The 25,046-nt window shown below is 38.4% G+C and overlaps 1 pseudogene; it reads left to right on the top strand.

Moving 5' to 3' along the window:
• The first annotated feature begins 4,339 nt into the window (after positions 1–4,339).
• Positions 4,340–25,046, top strand: part of LOC123940786 — a 31,679-nt pseudogene continuing 10,972 nt past the window's right edge.

Genomic DNA, 25,046 nt, shown 5'->3' with positions numbered 1-25,046 from the left:
CCCAAAAGATTCCACTCCAAAACTGCTAGAACTTGTACAGGAATTCAGTAAAGTGTCAGGATATAAAATCAATGCACAGAAATCAGTTGCATTTCTGTACACCAACAACAAGACTGAAGAAAGAGAAATTAAGGAGTCAATCCCATTCACAATTGTACCCAAAACTATAAGATACCTAGGAATAAACCTAACCAAAGAGACTAAGAATCTATACACAGAAAATTATAAAGTACTCATGAAAGAAATTGAGGAAGACACAAAGAAATGGAAAAATGTTCCATGCTCCTGGATTGGAAGAATAAATATTGTGAAAATGTCTATGCTACCTAAAGCAATCTACACATTTAATGCAATCCCTATCAAAATACCATCCATTTTTTTCAAAGAAATGGAACAAATAATCCTAAAATTTATATGGAACCAGAAAAGACCTCGAATAGCCAAAGGAATATTGAAGAACAAAGTCAAAGTTGGTGGCATCACAATTCCGGACTTCAAGCTCTATTACAAAGCTGTCATCATCAAGACAGCATGGTACTGGCACAAAAACAGACACATAGACCAGTGGAACAGAATAGAGAGCCCAGAAATCGACCCTCAACTCTATGGTCAACTCATCTTCGACAAAGCAGGAAAGAATGTCCAATGGAAAAAAGACAGCCTCTTCAATAAATGGTGCTGGGAAAATTGGACAGCCACATGCAGAAAAATGAAATTGGACAACTTCCTTACACCACACACGAAAATAGACTCCAAATGGATGAAGGACCTCAATGTGAGAAAGGAATCCATCAAAATCCTTGAGGAGAACGCAGGCAGCAACCTCTTCGACCTCAGCCGCAGCAACATCTTCCTAGGAACAACGGCAAAGGCAAGGGAAGCAAGGGCGAAAATGAACTATTGGGATTTCATCAAGATCAAAAGCTTTTGCACAGCAAAGGAAACAGTTAACAAAACCAAAAGACAGCTGACAGAATGGGAGAAGATATTTGCAAACGACATATCAGATAAAGGGCTAGTATCCAAAATCTATAAGGAACTTAGCAAACTCAACACCCAAAGAACAAACAATCCAATCAAGAAATGGGCAGAGGACATGAACAGACATTTCTGCAAAGAAGACATCCAGATGGCCAACAGACACATGAAAAAGTGCTCCACGTCACTCGGCATCAGGGAAATACAAATCAAAACCACAATGAGATATCACCTCACACCAGTCAGAATGGCTAAAATTAACAAGTCAGGAAATGACAGATGCTGGAGAGGATGTGGAGAAAGGGGAACCCTCCTCCACTGTTGGTGGGAATGCAAGCTGGTGCAACCACTCTGGAAAACAGCATGGAGGTTCCTCAAAATGTTGAAAATAGAACTACCCTATGACCCAGCAATTGCACTACTGGGTATTTACCCTAAAGATACAAACATAGTGATCCGAAGGGGCACGTGTACCCGAATGTTTATAGCAGCAATGTCTACAATAGCCAGACTATGGAAAGAACCTAGATGTCCATCAACAGATGAATGGATCAAGAAGATGTGGTATATATACACAATGGAATACTATGCAGCCATCAAAAGAAATGAAATCTTGCCATTTGCGACGACGTGGATGGAACTAGAGCGTATCATGCTTAGTGAAATAAGTCAATCGGAGAAAGACAACTATCATATGATCTCCCTGATATGAGGACATGGAGAAGCAACATGGGGGGGTAGGGGGATAGGAGAAGAATAAATGAAACAAGATGGGATTGGGAGGGAGACAAACCATAAATGACTCTTAATCTCACAAAACAAACTGGGGGTTGCTGGGGGGAGGTGGGATTGGGAGAGGGGGTGCGGGCTATGGACATTGGGGAGGGGAGGCGAACCATAAGAGACTATGGACTCTGAAAAACAACCTGAGGGTTTTGAAGGGTCAGGGGTGGGAGGTTGGGGGAACAGGTGGTGGGTGATGGGGAGGGCACGTTTTGCATGGAGCACTGGGTGTTGTGCAAAAAGAATGAATACTGTTACGCTGAAAAAAAAATAAATAAATAAAAAGGGAAAAAAAAAAAAAAAAAAAAAAAAAAGGAAAAAATAGTGATTAACATTATAATTATTTACTAATAGCCCAAAGAACTGCCTGACTTCTTATTTTGTTCTTGCCTGGAATTTCTTTTCATATTCAAAGAAGGAGAGTGTAGAAAATAAGCTATTTAGTTGAAACTGGGTTTGTTTTCTGAAAGTAGGAATATAAATCATATTAGCTGGAAGTTTAGAAAACAGATATTCACCCTGTCTTCCTCAAAGGAGTATAGAGGAGTAATAAAAGGTTATAGTGATATCAACACATTTTTGTTTTTCTGAGAACAGGATATTAGTTGCCCCCCCCTTTTTTTCTGATAGAAACAAGTTAAGGTGATGGTAGTTTGGGTTTTGTTGTTATCTACACAGATATCTGCCTATTTTTTCTATTAATTTCTTGGCCTGAAAGCCTATATGATAAGTGATAATTTGACTACAGACAAGTATTGCTGCGTATACTCTCATAGCGTCTTATGCATACCCCTATCTCAGCGCCTTTTTTGTTGAAATTGCATTGATCTCTTTATAGATTTCTTCCTCATTAGACCATGTGCTCTTAGACGGCATAGTTGATGGTCACATAGCTTTCACACCAAGCATAAGGACAGAATCTAAATAATGGAGTCACCGAAACAGCCTGCTAGATGAGGCTTACATGTTTTCTCCCAGGTACCTACTTAATAAGCAGGTTCAGTTAAATGTCAAGTTTCATCCCAAAGTTGAACCAATATTTAAGTTACTCTAAATGGTTTGCGAGCATAGCCAACCATTTATGTCTCTTGCATCTGAACTCTCATCACTTCGTTGCAATAGATAGTAGAATTCATTTCCCATCTACTTCCTTCTGAAAAAATAACCTTACGACCTTAGAAACTACCATGTTCTATAGATGATGATGATGATAAAATTGCCTCATTCTATATCTCATTTTGTTTTCCATAAATCACATGTATTTGGCTTTGCAAAATGATAATTTTACCTGTGGTTATAGCAAAGGCTCAAAAACAGAACCTCAATATTAAATCTATTAAGAACTACTGTTTATTGAATGCCTAAGTGATAAGGACTTTTATATTTTAAACTCGTAATAATCAGTCAGAGGTAGGTATTAACATTCCCATTATCCTAACTACATAGTTGGAAACCAGGACTCTGAGAGGTGCAATACATTGTCTAAATTTTGGGTGTTATACATCCAAACAATGTAGAAGCAGGGATTAAATACAGCTATTGTTTTTCTTTTCTCAAATTAAAAAGAAAAAATGTAAGGCAATGTCTTAAATCTGTGTCACAAGTAATTTAGTTTAGAATCAATAATATATTCACAAGACCATCACATAAATCAGCAAAAGCAGTTACTCAAAGTTGAAAATAGGAAAATGGGAAGCCTCTAAAAAGTGAATTTTGACAGTGTCAGAGGCAAATACTTTTTCCAGCCTTTATTGTCATTATTATACATACACCAAAACTGTTGCCACACATGCCAGTCATACTTTTACTTTTCACTCTAGGGTTCTCAGAGATAGTTGCCTCTATGATTTCAGGTGCATCTTTGACCGAACTCTTTTCATGAGGCATTCATTTTATAGCATCTCATTCCTGAAAAATACTGGAGGTTGCAATCACCTGTATAAAAATAATTTTAAATCTATTAAATATAGAGAGAAAGATAAAATTTCTTTGAGTATGAGTAAAAGAGCACAAGAATGAACAAAGAGAAATTCTTAAGAGATAAACTTGATCAGAACTGTCTGAGCTCTCTTTAGAGCCATTTTTTCTATTGGTGATTGTAAATATATCTATGAAATCAAATTGTCCCTTTCTCCAGTCTCATTCCACAACTTATATGCAGACACTAAATAAGAAAATAGTAGTGTTGATCCAAGATAAGGATTTTGGCAGGTAGATGTAATAAAGCAATAGAGGTACAGAGAATGAAGATGACTGGCAAGATTATTTAAGGAAGGAAATGAAGAATAAAGTAAAAGAGAAGACTGGTTGATATTTAATGAAGGGACAAATATAAATATAAGAGTATAATCATAGTGGGGATAGTTTGAAAAGCAAGCACCTGGAGGAGAGGTGTTCATGAGAAAGCGTGTGCCTGAATCTATGATTTTGGGAATGAAAAGTTCTAGGTTATGACCCTAGGAATGAGTGGCAGAGAGAGTGCTGAGGAGTCAGTTACTGAGTATGAAGGAAACAAGGAAGCAAGAGGCCTGGTTATTGCTTAGATGATCAGCCATGTGGACTTTTGAAATGACCCAAGATGGGACAACTTGGGCAGAGAAATCATGTTAACCAGGTGCAGAGGTATTCAGTGATGAGAAGTGACGAGGAAGTGGTAGATGATCGAGACAAGGACCTGAGACTCATAGAAGGTTAGTGTTAATGAGAGGTGGGGTGTGGAACTAACAGTCTGGGAGTCACAGTTAGGATAACTGAGGAGATGGCCTCACTTCCAGACCTCCGTGTGCCTAGTTTGTGAAAGAATATGTAGCCTCTACTTGAAAGATATGCAGGGAGAGTGTTATCGGGAAATCAAGACTTAGTTAAGATCTACTGAGTTCTAAGATCTACTGAGATTCAATGTGAAAGTAACCATCAAGAATGAGCAGAAGATCCAGTTTTCCCAGCACCATTTATTGAAGAGACTGTCTTTTTTCCATTGAATATTTTTTCCTGTTTTGTCGAAGATTATTTCACCATAGAGTTGAGGGTCCATATCTGGGCTCTCCACTCTGTTCCACTGGTTACCACGCTGTCTTGGTGATCACAGCTTTGTAGTAAAGCTTGAAATCGGGTAACGTGATGCCGCCAGTTTTGTTTTTGTTTTTCAACATTTCCTTAGCAATTCGGGGTCTCTTCTGATTCCATACAAATTTTAGGATTATTTGCTCCAGCGCTTTGAAAAATACCAGTGGAATTTTGATCGGAATGGCATTAAAATTATAGATTGCTCTAGGCAGTATAGACATTTTAACAATGTTTATTCTTCCAATCCAAGAGCATGGAACAGTCTTCCATCTTTTTGTGTCTTCTTCAGTTTCTTTCATGAGTGTTCTGTAGTGAAACTCGACCATTCTCTTACACTGTACACAAAGATAAACTCGAAATGGATAAAAGAGCTCAATGTGAGACAGGAATCTATCAGAATCCTAGAGGAGAACATAGGCAGTAACCTCTTCGATATCAGCCACAGCAACTTCTTTCAAGTTATGTCTCCAAAGGCCAAGGAAACAAAAGCGAAAATGAACTTTTGGGACTTCACCAAACTCAAAAGCTTCTGCACAGCAAAGGAAACAGTCAACAAAACAAAAAGGCAACCCACGGAATGGGAGAAGATATTTGCAAATGACAGTACAGACAAAAGGTTGATATCCAGGATCTATAAAGAACTCCTCAAACTCAACCCACACAAAACAGATAATCATATCAAAAAATGGGCAGAAGATATGAACAGACACTTCTCCAACGAAGACATACAAATGGCTATCAGACACATGAAAAAATGTTCATCATCACTAGCCATCAGGGAGATTCAAATTAAAACCACATTGAGATACCACCTAACACCAGTTAGAATGGCCAAAATTAGCAAGACAGGAAACAACGTGTGTTGGAGAGGACGTGGAGAAAGGGGAACCCTCTTACACTGTTGGTGGGAATGCACGTTAGTGGAGCCACTTTGGAGAACAGTGTGGAGATTTCTCAAGAAATTAAGAATAGAGCTTCCCTATGACCCTGCAATTGCACTGCTGGGTATTTACCCCAAAGATACAGATGTAGTGAAAAGAAGGGCCATCTGTACCCCAATGTTTATTGCAGCAATGGCTACAGTCGCCAAACTGTGGAAAGAACCAAGATGCCCTTCAATGGATGAATGGATAAGGAAGATGTGGTCCATATACACAATGGAGTATTATGCCTCCATCAGAAAGGATGAATACCCAACTTTTGTAGCAACATGGACGGGACTGGAAGAAATTATGCTGAGTGAAATAAGTCAAGCAGAGAGAGTCAAGTATCATATGGTCTCACTTATTTGTGGAGCATAACAAATAACATGGAGGACATGGGGAGATGGAGAGGAGAGGGAGTTGAGGGAAACTGGAAGGGGAGATGAACCATGAGAGACTATGGACTCTGAAAAACAACCAGAGGGTTTTGAAGGGGCGGAGGGGGGGAGGTTGAGGAACAAGGTGGTGGGTAATAGGGAGGGCACGTACTGCATGGAGCACTGGGTGTGATGCCAAAACAATGAACACTGTTATGCTGTAAATAAATTTAAAAAAAAAAAGTCAGAAAGACATCAAAAAATTAAAAAAAAAAAAAAAAAAAAAAGAATGAGCAGCAGAGCCGAGGAGCATCACAGACATGTTCTGCCTGACCTCTTGGCGAGAAATGAGCAAGCTTCACAGTTGTAAAAGTCCCAGGGCATGATGTCTATCATTTTATATTTTGTCTAGCACCTACCAACTTTAGTACCCACGAACCATCTAGTACCCACCTACCAATGGGACCTGATAATTCCACAGTAGTGTTATCTACTAACGACTTACAAATATTTATATGAGCCAGTTGCAACATGCATTTTTGTATGCGACTGGGTAGAAAAATGTGGACTGTTATAACCAAAAGTATTTCCCCCTGTTTTTCTTGTTCTCCTTTACAAAATGTACCTGAGGCTTCTGTGTGGAAAGAAAGGGAACAGGAATAATTTTGTCTGCCTATGGACAAAGAAAGGTTTGAGCAGGGGCACCAGGGTGGCTCAGAGGGTTAAATCCTGTGCCTTCAGCTCAGGTCATGGTCTCAGGGTCCTGGGATCGAGCCCCACATCAGGCTCTCTGCTCAGCAGGGAGCCTGCTTCCCCATCTCTCTCTGCCTGTCTCTCTGCCTACCTGTGGACTCTGCCTGTCAAATAAATAAATAAAAGCTTTAAAAAAAAAAAGTTTTGAGCAGCAGTCAAGGCCTCCATAGTTGGGTTGTGTCTCTCTAATACTTTAAGTAGCAATACAGATGTCCCTGACCTTTCAGAAGTGATAAAATAAAATGCAGATTTTAAATAAAAGCTATAACTAAAAATGCTTACTGCTTAAAACCTGCATTAAAAAAAAAAAATCCTAACCTGGTTCTTTAGAGTGGCTTTACCATTTTACATTTTCTTTGGACCATAAGTTCTGCTGTATTCTCACCCACCCATTCACTCACACACACTTACCATCAGCTGTCAATCAATGCGATAAAGTAACATCAAATAAATACATTACCCCATGGGATCTGTGATTTTCCCATGTAAGCCTGTCATCAAAAAATAAAGTCAGTTTCTTTTTAGAGTCAGTTATTCTAAAGCATTGTGAATGACAGTAAGTCCTCTTGAAGGATTAACAGAGAGGTCAAACTTTTGGCTCACTGGTTGCCTTTATAATCTATCCTTGCTATCGTCATGAGGTCTAGGTACTCACTGGCTAGGCAAATGTTGCTGTTATAAATTATAGATACAGTGGAAAACTATATAGGCATTTTAATGAGACAGATATTTATCTAATGACTGGAAAGATACTCATGAAATGATGTCTCAGGTTAGGTTCCGAAACATACTCTGAGAAGGAGAGACGTGTACAGAATATTTACTGGGGAGTGAGGAAGCGAGAAGGGAAGGTTTAGGAAGAAGGAGAATCTGACCTGCAGTGGGATTGGAACCAAACCCTAATTGATATTACAGAAAACTCGTACCTGAGATGGTCCTTTTGAGGTACACCAAAATGTGGCAGAGTGGGGAGGAGGATAGTATTTCTGCATTACTTAGTCATCGGTCATGGCCTTCAAGGGAACATGAAATTTAGGTGAGGGAAGTCCATGTAGCTGAGGGCAGTTCCTAGGTTGAAGTAGGGCTAAAACTATTGGCAGTTGCCATCGCAGTTTTTATAGTGTTATCCCCAGCTTTTATTTGGCCCTGGTGAGGGATCTGGGGATACACCATACCATCCACTGTAGTCGTCTTGCATTGCTCAGAATTGGCTTAGGTGTTTTCTTTTTCTTTTTTTTTTTTTTTCCATTTTATTTATTTGTTCAGCGTAACAGTATTCATTGTTTTTGCACAACACGCAGTGCTCCATGCAAAACGTGCCCTCCCTATTACCCACCACCTGTTCCCCCAACCTCCCACCCCTGACACTTCAAAACCCTCAGGTTGTTTTTCAGAGCCCATAGTCTCTTATGGTTCGCCTCCCCTTCCAAATTTTTTTTTTAATAAACATATAATGTATTTTTATCTCCAGGGGTACAGGTCTGTGAATCGCCAGGTTTACACACTTCACAGCACTCACGATAGCACATACCCTCCCCAATGTCCATAGCCCCCTCCCCCTCTCCCAATCCCACCTCCCCCCAGCAAACCCCAGTTTGTTTTGTGAGATTAAGAGTCATTTATGGTTTGTCTCCCTCCCAATCCCATCTTGTTTCATTTATTCTTCTCCTATCCCCTTAACCCCCCATGTTGCTTCTCATCAAGACAGCATGGTACTGGCACAAAAACAGACACATAGATCAGTGGAACAGAATAGAGAGCCCAGAAATAGACTCTCAACTCTATGGTCAACTAATCTTCGACAAAGCAGGAAAGAATGTCCAATGGAAAAAAGACAGCCTCTTCAATAAATGGTGCTGGGAAAATTGGACAGCCACATGCAGAAAAATGAAATTGGACCCCTTCCTTACACCACACACGAAAATAGACTCCAAATGGATGAAGGACCTCAATGTGAGAAAGGAATCCATCAAAATCCTTGAGGAGAATGCAGGCAGCAACCTCTTCGACCTCAGCCGTAGCAACATCTTCCTAGGAACAACGGCAAAGGCAAGGGAAGCAAGGGCAAAAATGAACTATTGGGATTTCATCAAGATCAAAAGCTTTTGCACAGCAAAGGAAACAGTTAACAAAACCAAAAGACAACTGACAGAATGGGAGAAGATATTTGCAAATGACATATCAGATAAAGGGCTAGTATCCAAAATCTATAAGGAACTTAGCAAACTCAACACCCAAAGAACAAACAATCCAATCAAGAAATGGGCAGAGGACATGAACAGACATTTCTGCAAAGAAGACATCCAGATGGCCAACAGACACATGAAAAAGTGCTCCACGTCACTCGGCATCAGGGAAATACAAATCAAAACCACAATGAGATATCACCTCACACCAGTCAGAATGGCTAAAATTAACAAGTCAGGAAATGACAGATGCTGGAGAGGATGTGGAGAAAGGGGAACCCTCCTCCACTGTTGGTGGGAATGCAAGCTGGTGCAACCACTCTGGAAAACAGCATGGAGGTTCCTCAAAATGTTGAAAATAGAACTACCCTATGACCCAGCCATTGCACTACTGGGTATTTACCCTAAAGATACAAACATAGTGATCCGAAGGGGCATGTGTACCCGAATGTTTATAGCAGCAATGTCTACAATAGCCAAGCTATGGAAAGAACCTAGATGTCCATCAACAGATGAATGGATAAAGAAGAGGTGGTATATATACACAATGGAATACTATGCAGCCATCAAAAGAAATGAAATCTTGCCATTTGCGACGACGTGGATGGAACTAGAGCGTATCATGCTTAGTGAAATAAGTCAATTGGTGTTTTCTTTTTTTTCCCTCCTTTCCTTTCCTTCCCTTTCTTTCCCTTTCCTTCCCTTCTCTTTCTTTCCCTTTCCCTTCCCTTCCCTTCCCTTTTCTTTCCTTTCCTTTCCTTTCCTTTCTTTCTTTCTTCCTTTCTTTTTTTAAGATTTAAGAAAAAGAGAGAGAACATGCATAAGCAGAGGGAGTGGCAGGCAGAGGGAGTGGCAGGCAGAGGGAGAGCAGGCTGAGCAAGGAGCCAATGTGGAACTCGATCCCAGGACCCCGGGGTGATGACCTGAGCCAAAGGCAGAGGCTTAACTGACTGAGCCACCCAGGCATTCCACATCAGCTTAGTTTTTAGAGCAAATTCACCCCATTTGGGATATGCTTCTTGAAGATCATGGTTGGTCAAATTTCCTAGGAAAAGTTAAAAAAGAAAAGTCAGTTGGATGAGTTGCAGCCATCAATGAAGCTGTTGATCTAGAGTCCATAACTGATAATCACCATACCTGCTTCAAGAATCGATTCTGTATTGCCCTCACTCTTGGCTAACATGTCTGCTATAGAGGTGTCTTACCTGGAGGGGTGGCCCAGACCTGTCATCGGGAGCCATACGAGCCACTGGTTACCAAATGCTTTTTATACTGTGATTCTTTTAGTGTGCCATTAGCATTAAAAGTGGCCTGGAAGCACCCGGAAGTCCTAACTCCTCCTGACTGTTGGCATTAATTCTTCCCACTAGGATGGTGACTCCTCTTTCTGTCTGCTGTCTCTCAGAGCAAGGAGCACAAACTAACTGAGTGGCAGCCATAGCATAAGGTTGATTGATACTCTTATTGTGTCCCATGTATGAGGACCTCTGGATGTGCAGAGTTTACATTTACAAAGACGGGAGGAAATTTTTCCCAATGGGTCAGTGGAAGTGATGTTAAATAGTACCACTTCTGCTTCTACTTGGTGTCTACACTCATATATTTTGCCTACTAGAGGCACAGCACCATATTGTGATCATTGATTTAAGTTATTTCACAACTTGGAAGATGGAATTTTATCTTCTTTTCTTCTCGGGTTATCATCTCTATGCCAGAGCCTTACGTGTGTGTGTGTGTGTGTGTGTGTGTGTGTGTGTGTGTGTGTGTGTGTTTCCCAGCTTTATTGAGATATAATTAACATATTAACATGTAAATTTAAGGTATACAGTGTGATAATTTGATACACATATATATTGCAAAATGCTTATCACAGTAGAGTTACTTAACATAGTCTTCACATCACATAATTACTATTTTGTTGCTGTTGTTATGGTGAGAACATTATAGCTCCATACTCACAGCAGCAAATTTCAAATATGCAATATAGGATTGCTAGCTGTAGTCTCCACACTGTGCATTAGATCCCCAGAACTCAATTATCTTGTAACTGAAAGTTTGTACCCTTTGACCAATATCTCCATTCCCCTCACCCCTCAGCTCCTGACAACCACATTCTGCTCCCTGTTTCTGTGAGTTCAATGTTTTTAGATTCCTCGTATAAGTGATATATATTTGTCTGTTTCTGTCTGACTGATTTTATTTAGCATAATGCTGTAAGTTCCATCCATGTTGTCGCACATGGCAGGATTTTCTTCCTTTTTACAGATGAATAATATTCTAGAGTCCCTGACTTAATATTTTTCAGCTTTATGATTGTGTGAGAGCAAAACACATTTAGTAGAAACCGTACTTCAGTTTTGAATTTTGATCTTTTGGGCTGGCGATATGTGGAAGGATCCTATCTCATGATGCTGGCCGGTGGGAGCACACCACCATGTCCAGACATCCACGTGACAGTGAGCGTGAACAGCCCATAGCCTTGCAAGTATTCTGTACCTACACAACCATTCTGCTTTTCACTTTCAGTACAGCATTTGATAAATGACATAGATATCAAATAGTTCATTACAAAATGGGCTTTGTGTTCCATGATTTTGCCCAACTGTAGGTGAATACAAGTGTTCTTAGGATACTTAAGATAGGTTGGGCTAAGCTATTTGTTTGGTAGTTTAGGTGTATTCAATGCATTTTCAACTTACAATCTTTTCCATTTATGATGGGTTGATTGGGCTACAATCCCATAAAAAAGTAAGGAAGATCTGCGTGCTTTTGTGTACCTCTATATGCCACCTTTTATTTATTGATGTATTTGTCAGTGGACACTTAAATTGTTTCTATATCCTGGCTATTGTGAATAAGGCTAACCTGTGTTTTTGAGAAGCCAACATGCCGAGACATCAGGCTGAGAGATTCTGGGTGTGCAGTGCGTGATATCATAAGTGGACCTCACAGCTGTGTCCATTTACAGGCCACTTTTCATTTAAAGTAGTTTCTTTACTCTGAAACCATATTATATAAGATCTCATGGTGGTGTCTCCAATATGCTCCAAGTCCTCGCCAATAATGTTAACTTGGACTTTCTTAGGGAAAAGGCAAATATATATATATATTCAAGTAATATTTATCAATACGAAGCAAAATGATTTTTTTTTTACCTTTCAGGGTAGTCAACTAGTTTCTTTTGGGTTTCAGAGGACTTAGAGACATTTTCCCTAAGGTAAAAGATAAAAGATTGCTTCTCAAACCCCCTGCCACTCAGAAGCACCAATAATTGATGGACCGCTTTGGATTCCGAAGGCAGCAAATTTAACAATATGGAGTACCGTTTCAACCCATTTATGAGGTGACAGAAAAGCTTGCTGGTACTGAGTGGACTTTATAGCCAGAAAAGGGGCCTTTGGCAGAAAGATATATATTTGGAATATATAAATTTTTGGAACTTCAGGTTGTAACAGTGGTTACTATTAGAGACCAAGACTGGAGGGCTAAAATAAAGGAATTTTTTTTAAACTTATTTATCTTTGAACTTTAAAAATAGTCTATATTTTTAAAGAGTCAGTCAAAACAAGTATTCAACTCCCTAAATTTAGATTGTATTTGTCACTTGGCTGCTGGTGCAACCTCCCCTCACTTAGTTCATCCAGGGCAAGGATATATTTCAGATACGGAAAAGCTTTCATAAAAATTCCCCCAAAGTCTGAACTTTTGATTTTAATTTTTTTTTTCATTTTTGTCAGACATTCTTTTTTACACTCTGAGTTTTCTGCCCATGGGGAATTTATTTATTTATGCGCTTCTGTGTATTTACTGCATGACTCACTGTCACTGGTTTTCATTTTTCCATCTGAGCTAATCTGTACATGAATGTGGGTTATGTGGATTTAACTTCTTCAGCAGCAAGGAGATCGATTGCAATGCCGTCATCATGTCTTTTTCTCCATGGAATTTGTGTAGAGTTTGAATGACTGCACCTGCCCACAGTGGGGGTAAGGGATGTCTTTGCAGGGGCTCTGGGGTTATTACTCATGACTCTCTGCAGGAGGAGAAAGGCTGAGGGGAGTTGTCAAAGCAGCAGGAAAATGTGTGGCAGCTTTCTGTGGTTGGGGGCTGGCCGAGAATACGCAATCCATTTACAGACCAAAGCCAGACCCTCTAAGTTTAGTGCTTATCTACTTAACCTTGCTGACACCTCATTATTGCAGGTTCCCATCTTAAAAATGATGTGCATTTGGCCCTATGATCTCACTTCCTCCTCTGTCTTTTCTCTGTTACTTAAATTGTTATTCCCTGTCCTCTGTGTTTCACAATAAGCCCATTAATTTCCTTCTACAGAAAGATAATACTCTATCACCTTATCTCAGAAAAGGAAATGCCAGGGCAAAACAGAGCTAGAAGAAGAGGAGAAGGAGTATTTGATTTTGAAAGCAGAGAAATATCCCAAACCTCTGAGTTTAGCTTTGTATATATTGTTGGGATTTCAACGATCATAATAATAATTAATCACATTGCAAAAAATCTTGCAAAGGAGGTTTGTAAATTATTGAATCAGGAACTGATTTTGGTAACTAGTCTATTTGCTTCATATATGAAAAAAGATATGTAGCAATATTAACCATATTTCTTATGGCCATACAGTCCTACAAGGAAGACGTATTGTAATCTGGAGCAGACATAAAATAGGATTGAAAGCTGGCTTAGCAGTGGTAAGGTCAGGCTCTCAGAGTGACCTTTAGTGTCTAAGATACACAGGCCACTGAGACAGAGGCAGTCCAGTGTCCTGGATGAATATATATAGGTCAGAAGACCCTTCTCAGTCCTTCCTTAGGGCCACAGGCTTTCTGTCCACACCTTTTCTGGAAATTTATTGTCAATAATGACACTAGGCCTCATCTTCCCAGATTTAATCCTGATGTTAAAGAAAGCATTTTATACCAAACAAAAATTTTCTGACTCTGCATTGGAAAGTGCTTGTTTTTTTCAGGGTTCCATCTTTGGGGTGGAAGTGCCAAGAGAGAAAGAGAGAGAAGAGGAAAAAAAGACCCTTGGTTCATGGGTAGCTCATTCCCAGGATAGTCCCATAAAGAAGTTATGTGAAAATCATCCAAAGGACTTTTTCAAACTACATATAATTTGCTCAGAATTGAGGTTTATTGTCCTCCAATAATGTTTCTCAACCCTGGCTGTATATTAGACTAATCCGGAGAGTTCTAAAGGAACATCTCTGGCCAGGCCCCATCCCAGACAAATTAAATCAGATGCCCACAGGATGAGATCTAGACATCAGTATTTAATATCAAAGAGATTCTCGTGTAACGGGAATTGAGAACTTGAGAACCCCTTCCTGGAGCAACATGTGCCTAAGACCCCTGCTATCCCATGAAAATCCCAGCCATTTTGAGCCATGATTACTAACTGAAGAAAGTTCAAGCAGAAGAAAATCTGAGAACCATCACTCTCTCTGTTTCATTAAGGATGGAGCAAGAGCCTGACTTGGGGCCAACACGATGATGACCAGGAAATGGAATTAAAAATATAATTTGCCTAGTTATCACTATTATTGCAAAACAATATTAATGAGTAAGTATTTCTCTCACATTTGTCAGAAATAAGAGAAATATTTGCCATTTTATTTTAATAGCTAGATTTATTTTTGTGAGAAAGTGGTATCTTTATAAGTGAAAATTTTAGTTTCTTGAGGTCAGTATCACATATTGGCATTAAGTAATACAAGTGAAACATTGCAATGAATTTAAAGAAACAGGGAACCTAAGCTATTTTAAAATTTATACAAAATGGGAGAGCCACACAGTTCAAAATTATAGTTGCATATAAAAATAAGATTATTTAAAATTTACCTCATAATGGAGAGAAACTGCTTTGCATAAGGAAGCAAATGTACAAACAGATGTTAATAACTGTTGATGTAAACTGTTGATGTATTGCTTAGATAAGGTTCATCTCTAGAAATATTTTTTTTAAATGTTTGCTCTTTATTTATTTATGTGACGCACAGAGAGAGATCACAAGTAGGCAGAGAGGCAGGCAGAGAGAGAGAGGGAAGCAGGCTCCCTGCTGAGCAGAGAGCCCGATGAGGGGCTCAATCCCAGGACCCTGAGATCACGACCTGAACCCAAGGCAGAGGCCTAACCCACTGAGCTACCCAGGTGCCCCATCTCTATAAATATTTTCTAAAAACATTAAATTGAAAAATACATTTCTAAAATTTAAAATAGAAAATGATCAGGAAATAAAAATTATGTATTCTGGATGTTACTTTATGCTTCTATTCTTTACAGCAGGATTTGGCATTCTCTCTCTTCTGTGATCCCTTCTATACCAGAGACTCAAAACTGGGGACAATTTTGTTCTCTCCCCAGCAGACATTTGGCAATACCTAGGGACAGATTTTATTGTCATACCTGAGGGAACGTGGAGCTACTGGCATTTTGTAGGTAGAAGCCACATAGGCTGCTAAATATCCCCCAGTGTGGGCAGCTTTCCAAAGGGACAGTGATCTGGCCAAAGTGATCACTGAGGCTTTGTTGTCTTTTTTTTTTTTTTTTTTTTAAAGATTCCATGTATCTATTTGACAGAGAGAGAGATCACAAGTAGGCAGAGAGTCAGGCAGAGAGAGGGGGGAACAGTCTCCCTGCTGAGCAGAGAGCCCAATGCGGGGATCGATCCCAGGACCCTGAGATCATGACCCAAGCAAAGGCAGCAGCTTAATCCACTGAGCCACCCAGGTGCCCCCTGAGGCTTCATTGTCTTAAACTGACTTGCTGGGGACACCTGCGTGGCCCAGTCAGTTAAGCAGCTGCCTTCAGCTCAGGTCACCATCTCAGGCTCCTGGGATTGAATCCTGCATTGAGTCCAGCATCGGGCTCCCTGCTCAGTAGTGACCCTGCTCGTCCCTCTCCCTCTGCTGCTCCCCCTGCTTATTCTCTCTCTCTCTCTCTGTCAAATAAATAATTGAAATCTTGGAAAAAAATAAATCAACTTGTTAAAAGCTTCATATTTTCTTTAAAAAGCCAATAAATTATTGCTATTTCAATAAATAATGTAATTTAATGGCTGTTTATAAATATCAAAGTATCAACTTGAATCTCTAAAATAAGGCCTATACTTTGTGGAATGTAAAACAGAAATATATCAAATATCTCCTACAATGTCCATATCTTATTTGTTCTTGTCATAAGTCACCTATGTAATCCCTCTTCATTGGTAGACAAGAGCAGGTGTATATACTGTGTGATGACTGCTGTGAATAGGTTTGCTCAACAGGCATTCCAAACCCCACCCCTTTTAGCATATGAAACAAACAAAAATAAACAACAAGCTACAGACCTAGAGAGGATTTATAGTCTTGTGACTTCATATGTAGATATATATATGTGCATGTGTGTGTATATATATATATGTGCGTGTGTGTGTATGTGTGTATATATATATTTCAAGATGTAATTTATATACGTATAGTTATATATATGCATGTATATTTCTTTTTTTTTCCATTTTATTTATTTTTTCAGCGTAACAGTATTCATTCTTTTTGCACAACACCCAGTGCTCCATGCAAAACGTGACCTCCCCATTACCCACCACCTGTTCCCCCAACCTCCCACCCCTGACCCTTCAAAACCCTCAGGTTGTTTTTCAGAGTCCATAGTCTCTTATGGTTCGCCTCCCCTCCCCAATGTCCATAGCCCGCTCCCCCTCTCCCAATCCCACCTCCCCCCAGCAACCCCCAGTTTGTTTTGTGAGATTAAGAGTCATTTATGGTTTGTCTCCCTCCCAATCCCATCTTGTTTCATTTATTCTTCTCCTATCCCCCTACCCCCCCATGTTGCTTCTCCATGTCCTCACATCAGGGAGATCATATGATAGTTGTCTTTCTCCGATTGACTTATTTCACTAAGCATGATACGCTCTAGTTCCATCCACGTCGTCGCAAATGGCAAGATTTCATTTCTTTTGATGGCTGCATAGTATTCCATTGTGTATATATACCACCTCTTCTTTATCCATTCATCTGTTGATGGACATCTAGGTTCTTTCCATAGTCTGGCTATTGTAGACATTGCTGCTATAAACATTCGGGTACACGTGCCCCTTCGGATCACTATGTTTGTATCTTTAGGGTAAATACCCAGTAGTGCAATTGCTGGGTCATAGGGTAGTTCTATTTTCAACATTTTGAGGAACCTCCATGCTGTTTTCCAGAATGGTTGCACCAGCTTGCATTCCCACCAACAGTTTGGGGTCTCTTCTGATTTGGTTACAGCGCATTTTTCCGGGGTCTTTGCCACCGTTTTAGTGTTTATTTGCTCCTTCATATCCTCTTATCTGGACAAAATGACAAAGCGGAAAAAATCACCACAAACAAAAGAACAAGAGACAGTACCGAAGGCTAGGGACGTAATCAACACAGACATGGGTAATATGTCAGATCAAGAGTTCAGAATGACGATTCTGAACATTCTAGCCGGGCTCGAAAAAGGCATGGAAGATATTAGAGAAACCCTCTCTGGAGATATTAAAGCCCTTTCTGGAGAAATTAAAGAACTAAAATCTAACCAAGTTGAAATAAAAAAAGCTATTAATGAGGTGCAATCAAAAATGGAGGCTCTCACTGCTAGGATAAATGAGGCAGAAGAAAGAATTAGTGATATAGAAGACCAAATGACAGAGAATAAGGAAGCCGAGCAAAAGAGGGACAAACAGCTACTGGACCATGCATGTATATTTCTATATGTGATGTATAGTCCTTTGATTAGATGAACTAGCACGAAAGTTTTATTTCATAAGTCAATCAGAGAAGGACAATCATATGATCTCCCTGATATGAGGAATTTGAGAGGCAGAGGGAGGGGTTTGGGGGGTAGAGAAGGAAAAAATGAAACAAGGTGGGATCGGGAGAGAGACAAACCCTATGAGACTCTTAATCTTACAAAACAGACTGAAGGCTACTGGGGGGGAGGGGTGATGGAGAGGGTGGTTGGGTTATGGACATTGGGGAGGATATGTGAAATGGTGAGTGCTGTGAAGTGTGTAAGCCTGATGATACACAGACCTGTAACCCTGGGCAAATAATACATTATGTGTTAATAGAAATAACTAATAAAAAAGTTTTATTTCAAACTAAGTCATGTTGCTAGGGAGTCAGGGTACCAGAAATCCGTTTTACTGGTGCAGATATTGGCAGATGCAGTGTGGTCCTGGAGCTGGTAGATACTGTAGCAACATCCTCCTGATTTCATGTGCAGTTTCCTGCTCTTACCACCTCTGGATGGTAGCAGGGACATCAGCTCCCTTAATAACCCGATGTCACAATGTAGCTTTCTGAATGATTCCTGAAGACTCCATCCAGAGTTGGGGTCTTCAGCCTTTCTAATGATCCTGTGTGGCAGTTAATGTTCTCAAGTAAATCCTTTCTGGTTACACTGACTAGAGTAGATTCTTTTCTCTTCAACTAAGCACTGATACAGACATAACAAAAAGACAGCGTGAGGAAGAAAAACTCGCTTAATGTGCCCACAGAGAACCCATATTTGACTCTTGAACCTTGGAACTTCATTCGCAGCCTTGAAATGATGCCTGTGGGAAGAACATGGCACATTAACATTATTTATATTATCTCATGTAAATTACAAACACAAGTTGCTACTTTGCTTTCTGTTTTTACTCTCTAGGGGTTTTTTGTTTTGTTTTGTTTTGTTTTAATTTAATTTTATTTTTTCAGTGTTCCTAGGTTCATTGATTATGCACCAGATCCAGTGCTCCATGCAATACATGCTTTCCTTAGTACCCGCCACCAGGCTCACCCATCCCCCAAGACCCTCCCCTCTAAAACTCTCGGTTTGTTTCTCAGAGTCCACAGTCTCTCATGGATCGTCTCCCCCTCCAATATCCTCCAATTCACTTTTCCTTCCTTCTCCTAATGTCCTCCATCTTATTCCTTATGTTTCACAAGTAAGTGAAACCATATGATAATTGAATTTCTCTGCTTGACTTATTTCACTCAGCGTAATCTCCTCCAGTCCTGTCCATGTTGATACTAATTTGAGTATTCTTCCTTTCTGATGGCTGAGTAATATTCCATTATGTATATGGACATATCTTCTTTATCCATTCATCTGTTGAAGGGCATCTTGACTCTTTCAACAGTTTGGCAATTGTGGCCATTGCTGCTATGAACATTGGGGTACAGATGGCCCTTCTTTTCACTACATCTGTATCTTTGGGATAAATACCCAGTAGTGCAATTGCAGGGTCATAGGGTAGTTCTAATTTAATTTTTTGAGGAATCTCCACACTGTTTTCCAAAGTGACTACACCAACTTGCCTTCCCATCAACAGTGTAAGAGGGTTTCCCTTTCTCCACATCCTCTCCAACCTTATTGTTTACTGTCTTGTTGATTTTGGCCATTCTAACTGGTGTAAGGTGGTATCTCAATGTGGTTTTGATTTGAATCTCCCTGATGGCTAATGATGATGAACATTTTTTCATGTGTCTGTTAGCCATTTGTATGTATTCTTTGGAGAATTGTCTGTTCCTGTCCTCTGCCCATTTTTTGACATGATTATCTGTTTTGTGTGTGTTGAGTTTGAGGAGTTCTTTATAGATCTTGGATATCAGCCCTTTGTCTGTAGTGTCATTTGCGAATATCTTCTTCCATTCTGTGAGTTGCCTCTTTGTTCTGTTGACTGTTTCCTTTGCTGTGCAGATTTTGATCTTGATGAAGTCTCAGAAGTTCATTTTCACTTTTATTTTTGTTGTCATTGTTGTCTTTTTAAATCTATCCAGAAACCACTGGCCTCACCTCACATCCAAGAGAAGTGAAATTCTTTCAGTGGTTCAAGAAAGGTTTGTGGAGGATAGAAAATCCCATTTGTTACATTGTGAGAGAGTATAATGCAAATAAGGCAATCCGTGTTTTTTAATTTGAATATTAAATTGCATTATTATATGATATAGTAGTGACAGTTATGTGCTTAGAAAAAAGATTCTAAAATGCTATTCTGTTCTCATAATTCTGTAAAAAGGTAATTACAGAATGATGACCTGGCATGTTTATCTACAAAATATTTTCCTTGATTTAAAAAAAAATTGAATGGAATAATTTTTCCAAAAGTCCCTTTATTACTTTTATTTTTTAAAATTCAACACAATTTCTCCTTCTTTCCTTCTTTCTTTATTCTTTCCTTCCTTCACAGTCATTTTTAGCTTTGGGATCCTCTCTTATTTTCCATCCTTATTTTATTCAATATCTAATTAGTCTATACATGTTTGCTGAACACCTGCTGCCTGCTGAGTGCTGTGCTAAGTTCTGGGAATAAAGAAGTAACTCTCTATATCTCTATAGCTTTCAGGAGAGTGGGTACAGGTGATAAAAGAAAGGTAAGCACCAAAACAAATGTGCAAATATATATTGTGCTATTTATGATGAGCATGTGTGGGAAAAGAACTGTATTTAAATGGAAGGATAGCAGGCTAATTTAGACTGAGTCAGCGGAGAGCAGTCTGAGGAAGTGACATTTGAGTGAAGAACTCAAGCATGAAATGGTTGATCCTTAACTCAAGGTTAACCATTGAGTTAAGGACTCAAGCATGAAATGAAATTATCCTGGTTAAAATTCAAGAAACTGGATTTCAGAGCAATACAAAAAAGTCAGTAAAGGAAAAGAATGGGTTAAAGATCATGTGAAAGAGGCAGCTGGAGGCCAGGAGATGCAAAGAGTTGTAGATCCAGTAAAGACTTTGGATTTTAGCTTAAGTGTAAAAGAAAACCAATGAAGGGGTTTTTGGGGATGATGGTGGTGGTGGTGAGACATCATATTGACATGTTGAAAGATGATGGGTTAATGTGTCAGAATGGTCTGGATGGTGGAAGAGGGGAAGGAGGCAGATCTGGTCAGGGGTTATTCCAGTGGCTCAAATGGACCAGGAGAATGCAGTAGAGTTGAAGTCAGGAAGAAGAGTCTTCAAAGCCAGAATCAATAGGGTTAGGACAAAGATTAGATATAAAGGGGCGAGTATTGTGGGTTGAATTGTGTCCCCCCCAAAAAGATATGCTAAAGCCCTTACTCCCACTACCTCATAATGTGACCTTATTTGGAAATACGGTTTTTGCAGATGTGACCTCATTAAAATGAAGTCATTAGGTTAGACCCTGAATCCAATTCAGCTGGTGTCCTTACAAGAAGAGGGAAATTTGGACAGAGCTACAAACACTGTGGAGAAGACCACATGAAGATGGAAGCAGAGATGGTTACGGGCAAGGAACATCAAGGATGAATGGCAAACACCAGAAGCTAGAAGAAACAAGGAAGGATTCTCTCCTTTTAAAAAGAACCAACCCTGCTGGCATCTTAATTTTAGATTTTGACCCCCAGCACTGCCAAAGAATAAACTTATGTTGTTTAAGCAGCCCCCCTCCCCCAACTCTGCCACCAGCTTGTGATTCTTTGTTATAGAAGTTTTAGGAAACTAATGCAGTGAAGAAGAAAGAAGCATTACAAATTCTCAAAATACAACTAACTTCTGGTCAGTGAATAGTTTCTGTAGGTTTCCCATTTTTGTATAGCCTTCACAAAACATTTAAGATTATTTTAACTCTTCCCTTTCTGAATTCCTCTAGTCCCTAGGATTTGTCCTGCTCTTTCTGGCACTCCTTTGAATTGATGAAAAATTATTATCATCCCATCTTATGATAGAGATTGGGGAGAAGACAAAGACCAGCGTTTTGTCTTTAAGTTCTTTTAATCATAAACTTTGAAGTATCAGTGTGTGTATATACCATTGAAGGTAGGGCTATTAATTCTCAAAATTTGTAAGTACACTCAGGACTGGGAACATACCATGTAACTAATTATTTTAAAGACAGTAGTGCTGTATAGTGTTGTATAAACATTCATAAAATTAGGAGGTATCCAAATGGTAATTAAAAATAAGCTTTGGATGAAAAAACCCTAAATGATTCATATCTCTATTGCTTACTAGCAATATGATTTCAGGATATTAATTTCTACCTTTATTTTTTATGAGAATTAAATGAGCATTTGAACTATTTATTTCAGTGTCAGGCATATGGGAAACAATAAAATAGATGGTTCTTTATTAATAATATTAATATTAAGGATTATTAATATTAATATTAATTATTAATAATATTAATATAATATCATTAATATTTCTATTTGTTGAATGGAATTGAAATAATAGTGTAATAGTGAAGGGCTGTGATAGCACTAATAAATATGTAAAATGTCTCTAGTGTTAGTTTAAGTTAGGATGACATCTTCAATATAATCCTCCAGCTTTACAGTTGGTCCATTGTGGATTCTTCCAATTACTTGTTTGTCAAGAATGTCTGGGTGGTGAATTTCTGTGTACCTCAGTGAGTTGGTCTCATTTCACAGTGATTCCTTTAAGAATTTTTTATATCTTTTCTTTATAATATACTATATCTTCCTATTTATTTATTTATTATTTATTATTTCCTACACTGCCCATTTCCTCAAATTATAAGTTGCTTACAAATATAATGTTACATTTTTCCTATCCTTTGTTGCAATCCATGTTCTTTGTTTATTACATTATTAGAATTACATTTATCTTGTTTATGCTTTTATTTTCCCTTTCAAAACAACATAAAATCTTCTCTGCTGCTTACATATGAATTGATTTCTTTCTTTATTCTGTGAAACATTACAGCATTCGCTCATGAATTTTCTTATCTATTTTATCATTTCTCTACACGGTCACTTTTTTTTTCTCTCCCGTAGCGCTTGGTCAATACATATTAATGATAAAAATAACATATTTCATGACAATCAGTTTTAATGACAGCTATGGAATGTTATGTAAAGGAATCCTCCAAAGAACAAACAGGGAGTTAAAAATCAACAGATATGATGGACATGTTAATTAGCTTGATTGTGATGATCGTTTCAGAACATATACATATATGAAAACATCATGTTTTATACCATAAGCATATACAACTTTTACTTTTCAATTGTACCTCAATGAAGCAAAAAAAAAAAAAAAAGAAAGAAAGAAATCCTGGCTTAGTTGCTTTGAAAGTTTACTAATTTGGCAATTGTCATTCTGAGATGGACCTGTGTTCTTACTTTTAAACAATAATAAATTGCTTGTGTAAGAAGATTTACCCATCTTACCTGTGAAATCATTCTACAAGTATGATACAGTGAATGGGTACTTAGTTTGCCAGAAACCATGAAATGGATTTTGTGCTCTTTTCAATATGCCCATTTAAAATATTTAGTGGAATTATTTGCTTATCAATTTATCATTTAGCTAGAAATTTGTATCTGTGGTATGCTCTATGATCAGGTGCTCATGTCCATTTTTTAAAGATAGACAAGCCATTAGCAAGTTCAGAATAAGGTCAAGAGTTAGAAATTCCAGTTTGCTACCTCTCTGAAGAACCCTTCTTGACCTGAGGAGGAACAGTGAACAGGATGAACACAGTATTTAAAACATTTGTCAGTGTTTCTTTTGAATAACCACGGCTTTTCAAACCTGGAAAGCTTTTTAAAAGGTACAGTTACCTAGCCATACAAATACGGCACAAGAATATTCTTCTTTTAAATATAAAAACATTATTATAAAAATGAATTGCCCCTTGACCATTACCTTCTCAGGCTTGATTATTTCTCCTCAGTTCGCATCTCCTCCTGACATCACTACCTTCATGAGTTTGAAATGTACGCCACTAGTATTTTTTCTAAGTATTTATACTTACTATTTACTATAGAATATAGGGATTTTGCCTTTATTCTCAAAGATAAAAGTGTCAATGTAATCTAACAAGTTTTACTCCGTTTTCCATTAATTAATACTTACATGTAATTAAATATTACATATTTAATATGTAACCTGTTATACATATAAATATGTATAAATATTGTATAAATATGTATAAATATTTCATAGTCCCCTATGTGTTTTTTTCCCTTCAATTTATTGCTTTTATAAACAATCACAAAACAGACATCCTTGTATATGTTTCCTGGAGGAAATATGGAAGTTTTTAAATATTAAATGTTACAGTGTTTTGGTTTGGTACTATCTGGTTAATTCTTTTTTTTTTTTTAAAGATTTTATTTATTTATTTGAGAGAGACAGTGAGAAAGAGCATGAGAACATGAGCGAGGAGAAGGTCAGAGGGAGAAGCAGACTCCCCATGGAGCTGGGAGCCCTATGCGGGACTCCATCCGGGAACTCCGGGATCATGACCTGAGCCGAAGGCAGTCGTCCAACCAACTGAGCCACCCAGGCGTCCCCTATCTGGTTAATTTTAAGAGAGAGTGTCAAATAGTTCCTGAAGTGGCTTTACCAATTTATCCTCTTATGAGCAATGTATAGACACCTATTTTCCCTACGATTTCAACACTTGATATTATCAAAAATTTAAAAGGTCTTATTGATTTAATTTTCAAGGTCCTGATTACCAAAACTATTTGCATATTTTTATATATACTTATGTTTTTCTGTGACTTCCATGTTAATATTCTTGAATCATTTTTGAATTGGCCTTTTTCCATTTTCATTCTAATCAGTAGGACATCATAAGGCCTGTTCAGTTTAGAGTGCCATCTCTGGACACGTGCTATTCCACTAGTGATTTATTTCTGGTCTACGAACTGGTAGGTGGAGACATTGGGCTGAGTAATTTTATGACTACTCAATATCATTTAAGAGAAAGACTTACACTTTATATATGTTTTAAATTTTGTTTTCCTGGTAATTCATTTTTATTGTATTTGATAATGTATTGTCTTTTAAAGATTAAAAATAGGAAAAAAGGCTCTTTGTTACAGATAGTTTGAGGGCTACTGTTTTTGAAATTTTAGCATGGTAAATATTACAAATATTCTTCCTTTGTCTTTACTTCTTATTTAACTTTATTAATGCTGTATTGGTGGAATTCATGCTATTAATTCTGGTTTACTCT

This window comes from Meles meles, chromosome 4, assembly GCF_922984935.1.
Source record: "Meles meles chromosome 4, mMelMel3.1 paternal haplotype, whole genome shotgun sequence".
Classification (NCBI taxonomy): domain Eukaryota; kingdom Metazoa; phylum Chordata; class Mammalia; order Carnivora; family Mustelidae; genus Meles; species Meles meles.
Note: the sequence above shows the minus strand (reverse complement) of the source record. Positions and strands in the feature narration are given on the sequence as shown.